Here is a 15,252-nt window from a genome sequence, read left to right on the forward strand (position 1 = left end):
TGTAGATCGAACTCCAGTCTGACATGTATCCATTCAGAAGAAGCATTTATGCTTCACAGCACATGTTCTCCTTTTAGCCTAAGAGATGGTTGTATTATCCTTGCTGTGAATATGGTGGCATTAGTAGTCATAACTGGCCAGCAGCATACTCTGTGTGTTTGTGTTCAGGATAGTATATTACGATCTTCATCTACAATTTCTAGGAAATATAAGTAATTCATAAGTATTAATTGGTAATTAATAAGATTAATAATAAACAATTCTTGTTGCTTTGCAATTGAGATTTCCCGAGCTGTCAAAAGTGGTAGCAGTAGATTCAGCATTAACAAGGATTAGAAAAAAAAAAAAACAAACAAAAAACCAAACAAAAAAACAATAAAAAATAATCTATTAAAAAGTTCTGATGTTTGTAATAGCCTCTGTAGTGCTCTTTTACTAGAATGAGTTGATGCCAGAACCTCGAAGTGCTATTGGTGACTAAAAAAAAATCAGTAAGAATGTTGTCCCTGGTTAACATATAGTTTTGAAAGTTGCATCATGTTTATGTACAATTAATGTTTGCATGACTGTGCTGTAATACTAGTGTAAAAGCAATTTAGGGTGGTTTCACAATAACCTGAAAAAACATATCGTTTAAAAGAAAGAAGGAAATCAGTGGATATGTAAGACTGATTCTTCTATTAAGTAGTTAGATATTGTGGTTTGGGGTTTTTTTTTAATGATTTTGTTCACTGAATTGAAAGTCAATTAAAATTAGATTATTAAAATGCAGTTACACATGTGTGCAGTAAATATTCAGCTTTGTAGGATATAATTTTACTTCGAAAAAACTATTGAAAAAAACATCTGTTTTTAACACTTGTATTAGTACACATGGTATTAATGTTTTCTGTCAAGTAAGTAACTTGTAAAATCTTTGTCAGTCACAGCATTGCACTTGACACTACGTACTCAAGAAATTCACACTCTGGAAAGAAAATTCCCTTGATGCTATGAAATCTGAAAAGGGGCAGTTTTGCTTATTGGCTTTTCTATCCGCAGGCATACACTATAGAATTTAAAGTCGATTTTACAGTGTATCTGTTTCAAGGACATGTATGTTTTTTTATCATCAGCACAAAAAAGCAAACATCAACACAAATGACCATATCCATATGCTACTGACACTTACTTTTGTCACTCGTGCAACATATTTCACTAACAACATATTTTAAAAATAAATGGATTTCTGTTCATATATCTTTTCCTTACTGTTCTTTTTGATTTAATCTCCCACTAATGGGACCTGATTGCTCTCAAGTTGCAACAGAATTGGAAAAATATAGTAAGCTTTTAAAAATTGTGCATTCTCGCAGAAAGTTACATTTCTGTGTTTCTTTTAGAAGGCTTGGTTTGCAGGATACCAGGTACTGGCCAATCTTAAATTCACAGCCGGGACAGTCTGCCCATTTCCTTTGAGTCCTGTCTGTAGTAATGAGTTTGATCAGACTGTAAATGAGGTTTCTACAGTTTTATGCTGGTTAAATTATTCCCTTGTGTGGGATTCATGATTTAGTAAAACAAGGATTGAGGAAAATATGCCAATAATTTCTGATATCACTAACATTTCCAAAGTATCAATCACATCAAAAAATAACATCAGAAGTTGTTGACAGCAATATTTCCCTCATTCTCTGTCTCTGTTTTGCTTCACTTGGCTTTAGATATTGTCATAGAGTCTGTTTCTGTACGGATTTTTACATATGTTGGTTTAAGAGTACTAACACAAGAATAGGAGGTTCCGAGATCCCCATTGCTGAAGGTTTTTGAGAACAGTTTGGATAAACTGATAGAAAGCAGAAAACTATAGTTGTGAAATAAACAACTTTTTCAGCTATCTGCCAGCCTTATTTTTTTCTGGCCCTGTGATTCTATGATTTGTAGATTATTCATGGAAACAAAGTTGTGGGCATACAGCAAATCTTTGCAGCCCTCATAAACTTCACCATCCAGGGCCTGACTTTCCCTTCCTTTGCTCAAGTGGAAAGGAGATTCCACAGCTTCCTTAGGTCACTGCTTTCAGTATTTAACTATCTGTATAATCATACATATTTTCCTAATATCAAACCTAATTTTCTCTGTTAAACTCATTTATTCTTGTCCTGTCCCTAGTGAACATGGAAAATAATTGCTCACTGATGAAGGCCTCTTTACATTAGCATAAGATGAAATAATAAAATATAATGACTAACAGAGTCCACCTGATGCCCTCAGAGATCCTGCCTTGCTTACAGCTAAAGCCAGGTAAGGTAGGAGTCTAAGGATTTCATATATCTGAAAAATTAATTCTGGTATTATCAGAGGCTGATACTACTGTAGTGATTACTTTGAATGGAATTAGTAATCTTTGAGGTTGTTTTTTCTTTCAATTTGCTTTTGCTCCCACATATCTCATGCCAATAATATATAGGTATATCTCATATATAGATATCTGCAAAATATATGGTATAATTTCCAGCTTGCTAGAACTTGCCTGTTTATTGTTATCATATCTTTACGTATATTGGCTGTCCTAATCAAATAGGGAAGGAATACATATTTTCAACATACATGCCATCTTAAAAATCTCTAAGAGATTTTGTAATACGTATGTAAGAGTCCTGTTCAAGTACTCAAGTCATTATAGAATTTTCTCCCGTACACCAATTGATAATCTCTGCTAAAAATGTAAGCAACATTTTCTTACAATATTTGCTCACCCCAGGTAAAATGGAGAACTATTTTTCATTACCCTTTGCTTGACAGTATATTATAAGTTGGAAGACTGTCTTTATGTCTCCTTGAACCTTTACTTAAAAAAAAAATAAAAAAAAATCAGTTTCTTCAAGCTTTTCTACTAGACACATTTTCTAAGCCTTGTAACCTACTTTTCTTTGTCCTTCTTTCAATATTTTTACATCTTTATTGAAGTGTGATGTTCCCACAATCTAAAATAATCCTAAATCTGGGGCCTCAAAGAGTCAACTAGAATTTGCATTATTATCCCTCAGCCTTATTATATAAGTAATTTGTGTTAAGACAAAACAGATTGAGTTGCTTTTTTCTGTAACTGTGGGGCATTACTGACTCTTTTTCAATTTATGATCCATCTCAACTCCCACATTCTTTTATATCATATCACTGCAAATCAGTTATTCTTCACTTTGTATCTTGCATTTTTTTTTCTCATTTCTAGTGGCAGTACTTTGCATTTTTCTTTATTGAATTTTGTCTTCTTGTTTGTGAGCCATTTCTTCAATTTATAAAAATCAGGTTGAAATCCTATCCTGTCCTACAGAGTGCTTATAAACTCTTATAACTCATATAATCTACAAATGCTTTTAGTGTACTTTAATCACTGTAATAATTTTTTTTTTTTCTTTTAAAGGTGCCTAAAACAGGCTGCTAATATGCTTTCTCATTAAAACATGGAATATAATTATTTGAAAACAGCAGCATTTGAAGGCAAGTAATTTTTACAAGTGTCTAAAAGAGACTGACACTGAATAAAAGAATACCCGGTGTTATCGAAACTATATAAGTTTCAGGAGGAATTTATAATGTCATACTTCCAGATTTCTGCTGATTTCTAGTTATATCATCTCAGAATTAGAACTATAATGTCACATCATCCTCTATCGAAGCCAGGAGTTTTTTCACTTCCTAGAGCATTTACTACTCCATGCTGCTGAAGGAAGGGTATTAAGCTTAATGACTCTTCTATCTGATCTAGTACTGCAAAATCTGAATTCCTCACTGTGAGAAAGCAAGGCATCTCTGAGTGAGAGCACAATCTGAAAAAGATGGCAATATAGTGCTGTAGGTTTATAGAGACCTAGCCATATACAAATCCTGCTTGACATCAAGGAATTTCTTAGGATATGTTGGGGTTTTTTTTGAGACGTTAATTTGTAAATAGAGGTGATGTATGTATCATCAAGGGACAAGAGTGTAATACTGAGATGCTTTTTGCTGGAATTACTTTACAGAGAATAACTGGTGTTCAAAGCTTCTACAGATTTTGCTATTGAAGAATCTAGATGGTTTTGGAAGGCAAAAAAGTAAACCATGCTGACAGTACATTAATACACATGATTATTGAAAAACTTTCATGTTGTAGATAAAGTCTCAAAAACACAGGCAACACAACCACTCAAATTAATTCCTGCAGGGCACTGATGTAACGGGGAAGGAACTTCTTTGTTTCTCTTCTCAAACAAATTTTCAATTTTTCAACTGCTAGTTTGCTCCTTTTGACCTCCTTCAAGCTGTTAGAGGTAAAAGCTGTCCTCGCCTCCCTGGCCTTGTGGAAGGCACATCAAACTGTGCAAAGAGGAATTTGTTTTCAAGCTGAAGAAATGTTCTGCTAAACTCTAATGAACAAATCACCTTTACCACTGTCTTTCATTTGTTTGTTTGGTTGGGGTTTTTTAGTGAAAGAAAGATAAGGGAAAAGTGGAAATTAATTCCTTCGCAGCCCTTTAACCTTGAAAGGAGCCCTGTTGGCAAAATTGGAACTGGTGTCCTCAGTTCAGTTACACTATAGATGGCAGAAACACTTCGACTAGGAAGAACAGACTTTACTAGGGAAGCTAAAACATGACTCCCATATAAGGAAGAAGAAACACTGCAGAAGAGATCTTCTTTTCTTTGTTGTTTTACTTTAGTTTTGATTGAGAACACCCAGTTCACCCATACATTAGGGTAACAAGCAAACTTAGAAACCAAAATTACTTAGAAACCAAAATTACTAATAATGCAGTCAGTTAAGGAGAAATGTGGATGTAATTTACCAATGTTTCAAACTAACAAAATGCTACGTGATGATGGTAGTTAGGTCACCACACCTGAGTTGTTAATTCCTGAGGAGAGTCACGGTATATTATCTGGGATTTAGTGTTTCACAATGTAGTCATGCAGTTTCTGTACTGGAGCTGGCTCATGGCCAGCACGAGCTACAAGCAGAACAATGATAATTTAGTATAGACATATTGTAACTCATTCCAGATTGGGCACTGAAATAACCTTTTGTTAAACTCGTCTCATCACTGTAAACACCATCAGCTGCAAATCACCCTAATGAAGTTTTCTGTACTATTTATTTCCATAATATGAGGAATAGTGACCTGGCATAAACTGAGATGAATGACACTCTGTTGGCAAAAGTAACCTGTAAAAGGTATATATAAATAGATAGACACAAGCAGTCTGTATAAAGTGATCTTGGGAGAAGTGACAGAAACAGTATAACAGACACTATCTGTACACACACTTCACAGTCATCCATAGCAGTACCTGCATGCGATCCAGCAAATTTCTCCAGAATGGACATGCACTGAAGATTAAAATGAGTATTGAAGATTAAACAAGATAAAAGTGGTTTTTCTTTGCTTACCAATTAAGTAACACATATTTTGAGATATTTGTCATGAGCATGGGATTAAGAACCTATAAAAGTGCATTTCTTTTTTTTTCCAAAAGTTCCAATATTTCCCTCACATACTGTGCATGAATATCTGTGATTCTGTTGCCTTCAGGCTTGAAATCTGTAGTGAAATGATTATTAGTTTTTACTTTAAAAGAAATTGCCTAGAACATTTTGCATTTCAGAAGTGTTTGAGACATTCCATATAGGTAAATTATGTTGAATTTCTTATAAGTGTTTTCCACATTCTTTCCACTTTCCTTATTGTCTATTCTTCCATCCTTGCTATTTTTAATCCACTCACTGTAGTCAACTCATGCACATTTGGACAGCCTGTACCTGTCATTCTGATGGGAAGCATGCTTACATCTCCACTGAGCCAGTTAAAGAACAGGCCACCCCAATGTCAGTAATAATCTGTTCCATGACGTGCATGCGGTTTGAATTGTACTGAAAATCCTTTCTAAACCAGGCATAGTTGTTCATTTTGGGCCAGGTAATTTTTATTTTTTTTTTTTTTTTAATAATCAAGACATTCTAGTGTAATACATTTCTCTTGAAGTCTTGAAAGAGCCAAGTGATTGCAATGAACAGGACATGACACAATAGCAGTCGACTCACTGCAAAATGGTTGTTCTATATGAATCAATCTACGTTTGTTAGTGCATTGCAGTAAAGATAAGGTATTCCCATTCTCAAAGGATCAGCCCTATATTAATTTCTTCCATGGATTTAAAACAAATGTTTAAACTTTTAGAGTGTGCTAAACACAAGACTATGTTGACATTGAAAAGATGTATATTCTTACCCAATATGAAAGTATATTTATTATTATTGGAGTCAGGTCAGTAAATGGTTATAATAATGATGCTGCCAAGAGAAGTGAAATTCAGTTTCTTTCTTTTTTTTTTTTCCTCCCCTACAGTTCTATGCACACAATCATAAGTCACTCATATATTATTGAATCTCATTGAAATAAGTGGCTACGACTGTAGGATGTTCAAAAATTGAAATTATATGAGAATAAATTTTTATAAAGGGAAAGGTATGGAGGAAGACAGCATGCTCTGAATGAAAAGTATCTTATAGGAATTTAATCAGTTATACCTGTTTTTATCATTCAGTCCCATTTATTATTCTGTGTTGGACATGAGCACCTGAGATCCCTCAAAAGAGTCCGGTTCATGGGCTTTTATTAAAAAGCAAAGCTTTTATTGAATTTGGAGAATTGAATTTAAGGTAAGTAGGAGTCTACTCTTGGTAAAGCTATAGACAAAAAAAACATCAAAGCCATTATATGAAAGAAGAATGTGGTAGAGAGTAATGGGGGAATGGAGATGAAAATGAGAGTGGACTGTCTTTCACAAAAACAGCTGGCCTTAGAAGTCAGAAGTGGACATGATGTTAGTGTATTATGGACTGAAAAACAGAAAGATGAGAGGTTTTGTTTTCCTATCTCATTACATATTAACATGACAATATTTTCAACTAAATTACAGTATTCAGTCACTGAAGGTCACTTGGTAAATTGGTCTGGTGTTTAATCATTTGTGAAACATGTAAGATTGTGTAAAACACTGCTATTGAGTATTAAGGCCAGGTTGGACGGGGCTTTGAGCAACCTGGTCCAGTGGAAGGTGTCCCTGCCCATGGCAGGGGGGGTGGAACTAGGTGATCTTTAAGGTGCCTTCCAAATAGAACCATTTTATGATTCTATGATCATTGAGACCACAAATTAAAGATGATTCAAAAGAGAAGTGAGTAATTATATAGATATAAATGTATCTAACAGAATTATCATAATTATCAGAACTTTGGAAGGTATATTAAGTTTTGTATTTCAAGGTTTAAGGCATTCTCTTACAGAGGTCAAGTAGATACCCAAGGAACAGACTATCATCATCTGATTATTTTTCTTATGCTCCTTCCTACACCTAATATCACATATTACATATTGGAATTTGCCAAATTGTGAATCTGGAGATTTGTTTTCCTGTGAAACTAATCATATTTGCACTTAACTGTTTTCTCATCTGAGAGCCTCACAAAGCTTTAGAATGTACAGCATTTCTGAGTGTTACTGAATAGACTTAATCTATAGATCTCATCCACACCTATCTGTAACAAAATTATATTAATACCTGTTGAGACTTCAATTTGTGCATGCAGAAAGAGAAAATTAGAACCTAAATATTGACTGGATTGAAGTAAAGTTTCTAAACTGCAGTAATTAATTGCCTTTCTGGTTTTATCATTTCAGTCATCCTCAGTAAAACAAATGGCCTGTGGCATGTTCTGTCACATAATTGGTAACATACACAGACCTTGTGCATCTGGCATAATGGTGTTTGATTTTGGCCATATTTTGCTTCAGAATATAAAGCCTACTTCAACTTGCAATGTAACATATTAAGATATTTGAAGAACACTCAGCTTTTGTCTAAAGACTGCATTCACTTATTTTAAACTGAGAGTTTGAAAATTATTGATCCAGCTGTTAATTGTGTTTGCAGCTAGGTAAATGACTGACATACAGTAGCATATTTAAGCGTATTTAGCTTATTTTCAGATGGATTTACTTGAACGGAATAATCACATACTTTTTATTATCACTTTACTTTTAAATTGTGCATCAAATTTTGCTTAAATTCACCATGACCTAAGCATTATAAATTCTGATTCCAATCATAGATTGAAGGCATTGAGAACTTTTTGCTTTGGGAGGACTTGAAGGGCAAATGCAACAAAGTAATGTCACTCAGGCATGAAAATGTTTTTTCTGATTACTAAATCTCCACCCCGGTGTTTTATAAGAGAGAGCTCAAGGCTGACGAGGCAGCCCTGTATTGTTTCTATCACATAAGAGATCAGAATTTGGATTTGGAATTCATTTTCTTCAGTGAATATTGAGAGGGAATTATTTTTGGTTCCTTAAGGCCATAGTTGCTTTTTAGCAGCTTCTTAAACCAGTGCTTGAAATGCCAGTAATACAAAATTCAGGGAGGAATACTAAGGCTTTGGAATCTTTCCAGTGGTACAGGTGATGTATTGAAATGATACTCAAATGAAAGAGCCCAGAGGTTAAAGGAAAGCAGAATCTAGGGATTTATATCAGCTTGTCTTAGACATGTGCAGTGTAGACTGAGCCAAGCAGACATTGCTAATCAGCTTCCCTTTATAGTCAAGGGAGAGAAACAGCTGCTTTTATAGCTGGATGCATTTGATGGAATTTGGATGTCTTCTTTAAGATGATATAATTCCCACCTAAGAAGTGTCCTTTTCTCTTCCTTGACTACAAACTGATACAAAAATTACTTGCCTAGGTGCGACACGTGGAGAGCTATATTTGGTTAAATAAATGCCACTTTGAAACACTGCAAACAATGGCAAGATCAAATTATTTTGCAGGTATGACTTTTTTTTTTTTTTTAAGAGTAGTTCAATGCTGTTGGAAATGCCCAATGATAATGTTAAGGTACATCTGTAAATTGTAATTAAAAACAAAAATTGAGAGAGGATATTTCTCTAAAGCACTGCTTTGCTTTAAAGAAGAAAATTTCAAAACAGTAATTACTACTTAACTGCTATGCAGCCATTTACTGGTTGCTTTAAAAAAATGCCCACAGATCAAAGGGGCTGCTTGTATTCATCAACACAACAATGTTCTGATATGTAAAAGGAAGGAACAGTTCAGATGAGCCACAACGAACAAATGAGCAGTATTATCAAAAGCTAGTCAGCAGTGGGTAAACCTGAAGGAGCTACTTTGCAGCCTGAAAAGAAAGCAGCAAAAACCTTTCAAAGTGGTCAGACAAGAAGCTGTGAAATTCCATCCAGGCTTGTAGTGTATAATCGTAAAGTGACTTTCATGAACTCCATTCAGTGGTAATAATAGTAATAAGAACAGCTGTGTAAGTCAACCAATCTAATAATTATATTTATATACTTTTTTTTTTTTAATTACAATATAAGTACTATATTATCACAGTTTTTATCATGCTGGTCCTTCTTGTGCAAGAGCTCCATGCTTTCAGTCAGCCTCAGTGCTCTTCTCTGTATTCCTCTCTTCCTTCTGTAAGAAGAGGGTCTTATGGATACTTCAGGTAACATAACCAAATGAATCTGCAGCATTGATTCATATAGAGGCATTAACATATGCTTCAGATTGCTTATTATCTTATTTATTTCATAAAAACTAATGTTGTCTTTTATTATTATTATTTAGAATTTGCAAAGAGATCTTAAGTGGATTTTCTAAAATGATGCTGAGGTCAGTTTCTTCAGCTGAACATTTAGTCTGAAACGTTTAGTTTATCTATTTGCTAATTCGGTGGAGATGTGAAATCTTTACCAGTACTCCCAAAATCTAAGTAAATGCTGTCTCATTGCAAAATTTTGCTTTTTAGCACTAAGATAATATAAACAAGATAAATTAATATTCTCTTCCTGAGACTTTAAGATGTGTACTGTTGACCTTTATCATAAGGAAAAATGTTTTTTCAATTGCAAACTTTGATGTGTTTCCCCTAGACAGCCTTTAATCCTTGACAATACTGCCCTCTCTCAAGCTTAATTAGGTTATTTAGGACTCTATCAAGAAAGATCTTGACAAAGAGCTCTGGAAAGTGTTTCTTTGTTCTTTACTGAAATAAAATACTGTAACAGAGTAGAAAATAGAATAAATATGTCAAAATCAAGATTAACTTCATAGTCAGTAGGTATCATCCTTGCCTTGGAGTTTCCACCTTTAGAGACTGACTTTATGTTGATTTTACTTCTGATAATGTTTTTTACTTTCCAAGTTGCAACTAAATCCAAGTAGATATCAATTGTTATTGAAAACTTTGACACTAAGATATATAACTATTATGAAACCAGTACACTTTATTTACCAAAGCAGGATTTTTTTTTAAATCATATTTTTTTCCAATTTTAGTTTCAGAAAAATAGTGTTGGAGCATTCAGACTTATCAGATAGCCCAGTTCATTATTTCTGAATAAAATGGTTTTAAATTTTCTTACTTGTCATAATACAGGTTGATAAACCTCTACCTATATCAGTATATAAAACCAGAATTCTGTTTGATCAGAATAATAGTTTAGAACTTACTTTCAGAAAGACTTTTTTGAAATAAGGAAGTATCTTCCTAATTTAATTAAATTCTTCTCAGAATAGGATTGCTGTATTGTGTGGTGATCGAAAGCAGCACAAAGTTCTTTTCCATTAGCTGACTGACTTGAAAATATCCTGAAATCTGGTTATCTGGAAAGTAGCATAGGAAAACCTTACTGGTGATGCCATATGGAATAATTACAGCAACAACCCTCAAAGGGGTAAAGCGCCAGGATCTGTTTTGTACAGTCAGAACAGTAAATTAATACCCCAAGGATTAACTCGCCAAAGTCTGAAGTAATCAGTAGTGCAGTAATTGTATCACAGACACTGAATTTCACCCTGCTAAGCTGTTGCTGTCCTGCTGTACTGCATTGCTAATGGGAACACTACCTGCTAAGGAGGAGCTGGGACAGGTCTAGCATTTGACCATATTCCAAGTGACCACATTAACACAGGTAACCATCATGATACCAGCATAGCATTTCATATATTTATTTCTTGTTTTGTACCAATCTGGTCATGGTTGATGAAAAACCTCATATGCCTGTGAATGCTTAATAATAGGTAATGACAAGATGAGCCTGTTTGTCACATAGTAATTGTCCATATAAACACTGGCATTTTTTAGCTATTCATTCAGTGTTTCATGGTGGTTTGGGAAATACTTCCAGTGAGTCTGAGGGAAGTAACATGACTTTGATCACCCTGTCTATGTTAATACTTTGTAATAAAGCACTGTAACATATGGCTATGTAAATCCTCACTTTTGCAATGAGTAACATGTATTAAAACACATTTAAACAAGAACAATGATCTGCACAGATAAAGTCATGACTAAAAGTAAGGTTTCTTTAGTGAGTGTGGCTACCTATTTTTATTTTTAATAATAGGAATGGTCTTTTAAAAGTTGTGAAATTATTTTAATTACAACTGAGAAAATATATTTAGTTAGTTCATAGCTGTTTGTAATTTAATATACTGTATAAAGCTTTATATTTTAACAGGGTATTTGACTGCAATTTTTAAAAGATTGAGTATCAGAGGCTATTTTAGTATGAAACTGAATTTTCTGGATGCCAACAGAAATTTGCAGAATATATGGCATGTATAAATAAACAGCAGAGCTGGAGCGCCTGTACTCCTCAAAGGATTCAGATGAATCACTTTAAGTACTAAATGCATATTCTTGTGCTGTGTACTGAAGCGGTTGCAATAAACACTGTATTTACTTTTGCATCAAATAAGCTCCACTGTTTTGAAGTAAAGCTATTTTTGCCTATAGAGACCTTAATTTTGGTAATATGTTAAGTGCAGTGAGATGAATACAGACACTCTGTCTGCTTTGTGATAAAGCTAAATTAATACCCAAAGGATTAACCTTCAGCACAGAGTGTACTGATTATTATTTTAGAAATTACTATTAAATGCTCTTTAAAACATGGTTCCACCAAACAGGTTACTGGGGGTGGAGAAAAACATTTCCAATCCAACATGAATAAATACTGATTATAACTCAGCATCTTTTTACCTCTGTCATATCTGCTTTAACAGTTTCAGTGAAGTGCTGGCATTTTTTTGATTGTTTGATGTTGTTATCCTCATTTTCTCAAAGGACTCAGTTGCTATCCCATAACTTCTATGTTCTTCTTCATCAGTGCTATGTTAACAACTGCAGAACTGAAATTCTGGTGCCAACTGTAAGCAACAAAGTGCCATTCTGAAAAGCATCTCTTCTGTCATAAGGAATTGTAGTGTTTCAAAATGATCCTTAAGTCCTTTCTTCTTTGTGAATTGTTACAGGAGATGTTGGCTTCTGTTGTTTTTATGAGCCCACTGAAGTCAATGGATGACAATGGGTCAACTCCCTTGCTATATTTAAGCAAGAAAGGACTGAGTAGTTTTCCTTGTAAACATATTGACATGCTACTTGAATATGGTTAATAAAACACTAAGACCTCATTATTTGTAAAAAGTATTGAGCAAATCACATAAGAACCTCATGAACTTTGCTGCAGACAGTTCTAGATCCAACATTGGGGAACAGTGGCCTGAAATGTATACGAAACATGGTTTTAGTGACAGATGAATAACTGAACTTAAAAAAAAAAAAAAAAAAAGACTTACAGGGAAAAGAACGCAATTGTATGCCTTCAAATGTACTGCTTATCATGTATAGCAAAAATAATTAAATGTTGCATTCTCATTACTTAATAGAGGGAATATTATTAGATCTTTCCTTCATTAGTTGAAAAGGTGAGGATGGCTTTATTTCCACCAAGGACTGTTTTTACTGAGGGCCTGTATACAGATTTGAAACACCTATTTGAAGTCCTGTTATATAGAATCTGACTCATTTCAGGAAGTAATTAAAGTGTATTTCCACACAGAAGTTATTAAAAATACTTTGTCCATAAAACTGAATCATTCTTCAGAAGTCTAAGAGATACAATCTCTTAGTCACAAAACTTTGCCATACTAATGTATGTTTGCTTTTGGCTTGTGGTCTCTAATAAGTCTGATGTAATTTCACCCTCTTACTTTGGCTTAATGCTTTTCCCATCATAAAAAAAGTCTAGTTGCACTTTAAAACCATTGTGTACTTTGATAATCATGACCTATGTTTAAGGTAGCCTACTTTTTGGGTTGATCTGTAATTATATTTAAGTATTGTGTGGAATAATTTGTCTTGTTTCATATACTCGACTCCAGCACTGTTTTTGAGCTATAGTTCCTGTTTGAAAATTTTTGAACTTCAGAAGAAGCATATATCCACTTATTGATTAAGCTCTTCTACATGGAAAGGGTACTTTAAAATTTTGGATATGTTGCCTATATTTATTTCAGTGTTTTCCATGATGTTATAGAGCATTTTTCTCTCCTTTCAGAATATTTTAGTTGTATGAAGTTGTAATGTGAAATCATTGTGGCCAGAGATATTTGGTTCTAATGTTGTGATACATCATATAAATTCTGATTATTCACATGGCAAACAAACATTACTTTTACTTAATTTATTAAAATCGTGCTGACTCTGACACTCCTGACAGAGGACCCTGTGCCTGGCCCCTCCAGGGATGGACAGCCTGTGCCAGCTGTGGAGCTGCTGGTGGCACTGCTCTTTGCTCTCTCTTTGCCTGCACAAAGCGACTATGCATGCACTGACTGGATACGTTTTCACTGGCTCCCCATGGAAGTAATTTTAAAAGATATCTCAATGGCAGTATATGCAGAAGACTTTGCTCATGTTCAAAGCAAAGCATGTTATTGCATTCTTTACTGGCTCAATTCCAGAGCACTTTATGAAATGCAGGCGAATTATGAGAATTAAAAATAGAAGGGAAATTACATAATGAGGCTTACAATGCTCTATACATACATAGTATTTTTTTTTTTTCCCAAATTGCAGAATTAAATAGGGGGTATCTTTTTGTTTTTTCCATTTTCTCCTGAGAACAACTTAAAAAAAGGGAAAAAATCCACATATGGTAATAGAAGTTTTTGAGAATTATTTTTTTGTAACTATCTCAGTGGTAGGATAACAGTACCTAAACATTTGAGAAAAACCTCGTGTTACTTTTATTGCGCAGTAAATTTTCTATACAACACATGTAAATTACTTGAAAGCATGAACACAGTACCTTTAGGGCTAAATTAATTTATATAATATTCACCCTCCTTTCTCATGTACACCTTCTGTGAGTATTGCTGAGTATTTACAAAGCATAAACACATAGCAGATTTAGACCCAAATGCTTTCTACTCCATTTTTCAAAGTAGGTGAAAATTGTTCAAATGCAATTAGAGACACTTTTAATGACAATAAATCATGAAGCCCCATATTTCTTCCTCAGCCTTCAGTAAACTGGAATTGGCTTTAGCTCAGTGCATTCCATACTGTTTACATAAAGATTATCTAAAGTGGTCCAGATTTCTGGGTAATTACTGTCATAAGTGAATATGCAGACCTTCCCACAGAAAAACAGAACCCACAAACACAGAAGATTTGCCAGGGTGGTGACAGAGAGACAGACAGAGAACTGGTCTGCCTTCACTACCGTAAATATAACTTGCTTGTTTGTTTTTAGTTCCCTCACTTGCTGTATATCCATATTTACATGACTTAATTTTTGTTTAACTGACACCCATCTCAGTTTGAGTTTATGGAAAACCAGTTGCCTTCATTGAAAATAAAAATAATTAAAAAAAAAAGGAATGATAAATATTATCACAGAGGATGGCCACATTTAAAACAAAATGAAAAGTAAGATAAAGATGAAAATATAGTGGAGGGTTAAAACCAATAAGATGTCTATTTTATATAGCCTCGCTTGGCTTTACAGTTGCACGTGTACACACAAAATCACTGAAAATCAATAATATTCCAAAAGAAACTAGATGAGAAACCAGTGACATAATATTGGATCAATCTATTGTATCACAGAAGTTTCTTTCTGTGTATTACATTGAAACTACATGAGGGTTGAAAACCAGTGTTCAAGCATTAGGAAGTTAAACACAACGGATTTTATAGGAAAAAAAAAAAAAAACAACAACAAACCACTTTATAATATAATTAATGATTACCATAATGCTTAGTAGAAAGGGATCCTATAAATCTCTTAGATAAAAATAGCATTAAAGAAATATTCTTCATACATTTCCTCTCTCTGTAATTAGGATCTTAAATCTCTCT

General features: G+C 34.0%; 1 protein-coding gene across 8 annotated transcripts in view; it reads left to right on the forward strand.

The window, feature by feature from the left end:
* The window catches only part of CNTN5 (contactin 5), a 673,480-nt gene that overhangs the window by 99,511 nt on the left and 558,717 nt on the right, over positions 1–15,252 (forward strand). The window contains exon 1 of one of the 8 annotated variants that reach the window (XM_026847723.1): positions 10,926–11,014. The exons of 6 other annotated variants lie outside the window; for them this stretch is intronic. The gene's annotated coding sequence lies outside the window, so the exon portion shown is untranslated. Of the gene's footprint in view, positions 1–10,925; positions 11,015–15,252 lie in introns of those variants that run through there. One more of the 8 variants, XM_026847696.1, reaches the window with a different exon arrangement.

This window comes from Athene cunicularia, assembly GCF_003259725.1.
Source record: "Athene cunicularia isolate RWA chromosome 1 unlocalized genomic scaffold, athCun1 chr1_part1, whole genome shotgun sequence".
Taxonomy (NCBI): domain Eukaryota; kingdom Metazoa; phylum Chordata; class Aves; order Strigiformes; family Strigidae; genus Athene; species Athene cunicularia.